General features: G+C 31.7%; 1 pseudogene across 1 annotated transcript in view; it reads left to right on the forward strand.

Moving 5' to 3' along the window:
• Nucleotides 1-6,499, forward strand: part of LOC149544722 (uncharacterized) — a 56,372-nt pseudogene extending 49,873 nt beyond the window's left edge. Inside the window, exons 10-12 of the transcript XR_016355065.1 lie at nt 3,871-4,038; nt 4,128-4,184; nt 6,196-6,499. The product of XR_016355065.1 is annotated as an uncharacterized LOC149544722 (transcript). The remainder of the gene's footprint in view (nt 1-3,870; nt 4,039-4,127; nt 4,185-6,195) is intronic.
• The last annotated feature ends 358 nt before the right edge of the window (nt 6,500-6,857 follow it).

Below are 6,857 nucleotides of genomic sequence, written 5' to 3' on the forward strand. Positions count from 1 at the left end.
ATGGCCCACAATTAAATACTTAACCAAAATTAATTTTGCCATGATGAAAATTAACTTTTAAAATTGTCAATTTGTTCTAAATTGCAAAAAGAAATTAAATGGTGCCTTGGAGATGTTAAATATTTCTATTTAATGAGGATTTAGTAATTAATACGTCATTAAAATTGGGTTTTGGCTAACCAAAAGCCATTTTTCAATATTAAATTACCAATTTCATTAAAGGCAAAAAGTTTTCAAGGCAATTTTAATCTATTAAAGCCAATTTTTGCAATTTTTACCCAAATCGATTTTGCTATGCAAATTTTTTTAGGTTTTTAACACAAATAAAATTATTTCTCTAGAGCCTAAAATCGATTTTGCAATTTTATTTCACCATCACAAAAATTAGTCTCTTTCACTAAAAATAATCAAGATTTTCCAAAAGACCAAATTTAACAAAATTTTCATTTTTGAAAATTATCCAAATTTACACAATTATATCCAAATTTTCAAAAGAAAATGTCTAAGGACAAAATTTACAATTTTATCCTACCAAGTGTTGTTTTTTAAAATTTGTTTAGCCTAAGGATGAAATTGGTGGCTCTGGAAAAATCAAGTTAAAAAAAAAAAAACCGGGTGAAAATAAGCTAAGTCTCTCCCACTGGCCCGAAAGTGTCCAAGCCATGAAATCTTCAAATTTGAAACCTTTGGACCGAAAAATGCTAAGGCAATTGAAGAAAAAGAAGGTCCCCAAAATTTTGGGGCAATGGTGTGAAAACCTCACAACAATTTCCTTGGATTCAACAAGCCCAATAGAACTAAGCAACTATAGAAACAATCAAAAACCCTCTATAAACCACTTGTTTCTCATCATTTTTGTCTTCAGCAATTCAAATCTCAACAGCTGAATTCATTATCAGAGGATTTATTAATGGTTGGTTAAAAGTGATAAATTCCTGAAAAATGACATACACCAGATGTGAAATTACCTAAATTTGGCTTGAAATAACAAGACAAACATTTTCTTCCTGATTAAAAACCAAGTAATTGAATTTCATTTACACTTTGGGTTCGCTGAGACCTGATCAATCCCGAGTCAATGTAATGCTGATATGATAAAAATAAATTTACGTGATCTCTAAGTTTGTTATTTGTGCTTCTCACATGTTGTATATTTTATTTATTTACCATTTAGTATTAGTTTATAATGTGCCAAATTTTTTACTTCTCCAATTTTGCATCAAATTTTGGGCTGCTAGATTTTAACTTTTAACCAAGTTCAAGTTTTTGAACTATGGTTTGAGCTTCAAACAATATAAAGATCTTTACTATCATGAATCATTTATTGTAACCAAAGATAGATTTTGATTTGGATTCTGACATTCAATTTAGCAGCCCTACAATTCAATGAAAAAAAAAATTAAAATAGAAATATTCTGGTAGCCTAGAACTAAACAGACTTTTTTTTATTCTTATGGCATAACATCACAAAAACATTTGATTACTTGGACAGGGTGTGATATGTGTTATAGGGTTAACTTTGCACAATTGCAAATGCAATTCCTTTTTTTGTATAGAAAGGAAATAAATCGAGTAAATCTGGGAAGTTTTTGAGCCATATAGATGTAATGTTTGTTATAAGAAACATTTGATACCGGCAACCTACATAAGCCCTTTCTCCAATATGTTCATTAGTAGGCCCTGTGAATGATTTCATGTAAAAATTATTCACTCTGCAGTTCATCATTTTCTAAGAATTCTGGTAAAAGGTAGCTTTTAGTACTAGCTATCTACATGATCTTGAAAAAGTGTGCCTAGGCTCTGAATCCTATCATAATATGTACTATCCAGTAAGCAGGATTGTTGAAATGTAGTCCATAGATCATGAAGGCTTTGAAAGACATACAATCTTAGAAGAATGCTAAATATGTATTTTGCAGTTGTATTTCATGTCCATGCTTTATTAGGCATGCAACCTAGGCAAGCTCTATGGCAAAGACTTGTATATATCATAGAAGAGGCACTCTTTTATCTTTTGAACAGGGTTGGATAGATACATCTTCTTAAACAATATATAAGGTAACAAAAAAGAAATCTTCTTATGGGCTTGCACAAGAGGGTCACACATGCCAGAGTAATGTTTCTTATTGGTGACCAAAAAAGTTACCTATACCTTTTTCACCTATATATATTACTCCTCACTGTCTAGCTTGACCTTGGTAATGATTGATTTCACCTATTTCAAATTTCAGTTGTTTGCTGAAATATTTAATGGGAAAAGATTGTATATCTTAAGCACCATTAGATGGCGATAAATTTTTTTCTAATAGTTGCCATTTTTTCCATTCTAAAAAGCAATCCTGAATTAAATTTCTAAATATTCTTTTGGCAAATCTCTACAATTCTCTTCTAGGTATTTTCATAAGCAAATTCTTCAACTAGATTTTTGAAATGCTTAATAGTTATACTGTATATATAGTTCTTTTATTTCCAAAATTTCTGATTTACTAATGCATCAAGGCTTTTAGACCTTGGCTGTCAGATCTTGACCAACTCTTGAGAAGTGTTGGCTTTCACCATATTCACCTCAAAAATCTTGTATCTCAGCAATGACCCTGCAGTCTCTGAAATGAGCAGGAATAATTCACATATGCTTTCAAACAATTTTTTGAAGGCTCTTGGCTTATCTGTGCTGGAGTCTACTGTCTGAAAAACTAGGAATCATTTTAAAATACTTTTCACTTTTTGGTTTAAATTTCACACTTTTTCAACAGATTTGTTCAGGATCTCCTTCCCATAGGGCATCGGCAGACGCAGTATTGGCCCTTATTTTGTTTTACTCTGTTTTACAATATTTGTCTATATCTATGTCTCTGTTTTTTATAAGAGAAAATAATATTCACAGGTATAGAATTACACAAGATCAGTACCTTGTTAAAATAGGAGAATATAAGTTTGTCTCTGTTGACTTGTCTAGGGTATACGTTTTTTGCTGTTTTAGTCCTAGATGCTTTCTTGTTTAAAAAGATTCCATTTTCTTTCTTTACTCTCCAGTATCACTGACCTACATCAGTCATTCATGGAGATTGACATTGTTTCTTTCATGTTTGGAATAAACATGTAAAAGTAGGATCTATTAGATTTCCTTGACATAACACTCTAGAGGAATACAAAGAGAGAATAATAATAGGAACTGGGAAGCTTTATTTATTCTGTATTCAATGATTCGTCGATTTCTCTAGTACTTGGGACTTAAAAAGGATAGGATATGCCCGATTGATGTAATCTTTTTACACTAAGTAGTTTGGGCTTCTTGGAGGTGTTAATATGTTCTATCATATGAACGGATAAGATGAGAATGGCTCATGATAGAATTTGGAACTCTTGGTCAGCATTCGAACCTGCTTATATTTAAAGAAAAATTTAGGTGGTTTCTTTACAATTTGGCTATGATTTGAGGAGGTAAAAATCATGACTATGACATTTGGCAGTCAACTTTACCACCTTTTCTATGAACCATGTACTTTCAAAACTTGTTTTTTTTTTTCTCAGGCTCAATAACTGTGATAAATGGCATTGGTGTAATAATTTTTTTTTCATTTTCTTTGACGTTTGATAAAAAGTATATCGCTTTGCTACAGCTGGCTGAAGAGATGTGAGGAGTGGAAGTTGAATTTTTAATTTTTTTCACAAAATTTCTTTAATTAATTTGACATGTATAGAGATATTTCAAATGTTATCTGTTTTTTAATGCAGTAATTAGTCAAGGATGTTACAGCATCATGGCAGGGAAATTTCAGATTCTTGTGATTATCATTAACTAGCAATCTCACTTAGTGAACCTTATGATCTATGTTTTTAATCTGCGCTATTTTATTTTCTGTTATGTAGCTAGTTGAGCCAGCTAAAAGGGATGCAGCAATGAAGACACCTGAGCATCTGGCAAAAGCAGTTTTGCTAATGATAACGAATAACATTGGCTCAATTGCAATGTTGCATGCTCGTGCATCAGGTGTTGAGAATGTTTTGTTTACAAGCAGTTTTTTACGTGGCAATAGAGTAAGCTACCCTTCTATACTTTCTAAGAATTTCTGATTTTTAAAGCATGTCTCTTGCCAATGAACTCAATGGTACATATTTATTGGCAGGTAGCAACAAAGCTATTATCAGTTGCCATGAAATTTTGGTCCAAAGGCCTGATTAAGGTGAGATAAAAGAAACTACTTTAATAAAAGATTAATTTAGATTCTTTTTGTTGCTGTCCTAGATTTTGTGTTCCTTTCTTGGAATAGAAACAAAAATAATTTACATCATAGACATAAATAAGTGAATACTTAAAGCATATTTTTGAATGCTATGACAATAAGCGTTAGATTGTAATGTTCCAAGGTTTGGCTATTTGCAATAAGTTAACCTATGATCCTATTATTTCTATAATTGTATTTTTGTGTAGAGGTTATGTTTTCATCATGCAAGAACTGTCCTTGCAGAATGAATCATTTATTCATTCATTTGAAATTATCTTTTCAGTTGTCTTCATTTGAGTCAAATCTGTTTGAATTTACGAAGTGTTAAATGTCCCCATTCTATTGTAACCAACTCTAATGTCCTAGAAAATTTAGTCCACACGGGTTTGGTTTCACTCTATCCATCAAAAGGATTTATTGAGTTGGTGAGGTTTAGTTTCAGTTTTTTCATTCAAGACTGATAAATCTATAGTCAAAACTTGTTTTGGTAATGGATGATCTGATGGATATAGTCAAAATTGTGGACAATGCAATGGGTGTTATTCTCAGCACAAAAAAATGTGAACTGAAAAGTTATCCCAAGGAACCCTATTAGAGCCCAGCCATGCATGTCGATACATTTGCAGATTTAGTAGTATTTTCCCATTTGTTGCAATAACTATGTGTAAGCTTACATTATTATAATTGATCTGATATAATATAAGTAGGTTTTCCCCATAGTCACCAGGAGATAGGTACTTGGAGATGCTTGATATTGGTACCAGTACTGGGATATTCAAAAATAGGAGACTGTCTTTAATATAAGTTAATAATTTCCAGAAAATATAATGACATAGAACTTAGCAGAAACAAGGCCAAAACATACTGAGATAACTGCAATTCAGAGAGGCGTTGCATGTATGATGTGTGAAGATCTCTCAAAACTATCATGTGAAGCTTTGAAATAGTTTATGCTTTATAAATTTATAAGTAGAGAGTGCATTATTGGATAAGGGCATTTCAGGGTTTAGTCACTAGCAAGATAGAACAATGTAATCAAACTCATTTGAAAGTCGAAGTCTGTTGTGTCATTATGTTTCCACTTAGACTTTATGTTGCAAGATCAGGCACCAGTTGAGAATCACCCACATTCAATATATATCAAGAAAAATATATCTTAAATCTTTTTTTTTTGAATTTATTTATGGTAGCATTATGCCCAGTCGATTTTTATAAATTTATATAAAGTCTATTGTGATCCTATAGCAGCTAAAACCGCTACTAGAGGACTATTACATAATGTATGTTACTGGGTTAATGGTGTTGTAAGCAACTAACGCAAAATATATATAGGGATAACCAAGTTTTATCTTATGCTGTACCATTTAACCTGTACTGTTTGATAAACTGGTCACCTTATTTGCATCTTGGCAAGAACCTTAGCATTAGTGGTTAGTACAGAAAAGAAGACCAACAGAACCTAAAGACAATTGAATTGAGTTCAAAGAGTGTGCAATAAGAAGCAAAGACATACTATCCAGCGTGTTGGACGAATTTGATATGATCATTATTTTTATATTCCATTTTTTTTTTTTGAAGTTAAATAATTAGGGAAAATAACATACTAGAACCATTTTCAACTAGTTGCCACGGCCAATCTTTATTCCTTAAGGCCATTTTAGATCTTCATGATTTAATAATTAGCAGATTCAAAAACCATTTGTGTGGCAAGGAGAAAATTAATTTATGATATAGTATAATGTCTTTCAATGTTTCAAATAATATGTTTTGTGCCTTAGTTTTCAATAGGTGCTCCATTTTTTGGTTTTTCATTTTTCTTGGTACAATTTTTTCCGTTTTAATCCTCATCACGAAAACCTCATTTTCTATATGCTCTATTTGAACCATTATTTATTTGTTTTTCTGCTTATGTTATTGAAAAAACATATAAAGTTTAATTGAAAGCAACTGACAGACAGATTACATTCAGGCAATATTCTTGAGGCATGAGGGGCATGCTGGAGCAGCAGGGGCTATGCTATATGCCTTGGACCCAAATTCAAAGGAAGATGCTATCTTACTAGCATAATTATTGTATTTCTGGCAACGATGTATTAATATATTACTACAGGAATGGCAAACTAATATATCAGTGATTAGAAAAGAATTGCTTAAATGGCACAGCATAATTCTTCTTATGCGTTGTGATGTAAACTGTAAGTTCATTTTGTATAATTTATTTCTTAATCTCCAGTTTCTATAGATGGACAGAAATGGCAGTATTATCTTGGTAATTTGTGTTATATAATCTCTTATTATCTCCAACCCCTAGAGTTGGACACTTCGCAGAACAGATTAATGGTGTGTAAGCAAAGGACTTTGGGATGCCAAATATGATATAAATAATTACCTTAAAATAACCACCTGGCAACAACTGCATTGTTTAGCTTCAATAAAACTTTCCAAGCTTTTTGCTTAAATTCTGTAAGCGTTTCATTTGTTTATTAAGGAAATAAAGGTAAGACATGGCAAAGCTCATGTTGTAAGCCTCTAAATGGTACCGAGTTCATATCTTCTCCAATAAAAAAATGACGTCTTTTGGCTGACTGATTGGATGTACCAAGTTCAAAACTTCTCTAATAAGAATGTCCT

Source organism: Cupressus sempervirens, chromosome 8 (genome assembly GCF_028749045.1).
Source record: "Cupressus sempervirens isolate cs-2001-9-10 chromosome 8, ASM2874904v1, whole genome shotgun sequence".
Classification (NCBI taxonomy): Eukaryota; Viridiplantae; Streptophyta; class Pinopsida; order Cupressales; family Cupressaceae; genus Cupressus; species Cupressus sempervirens.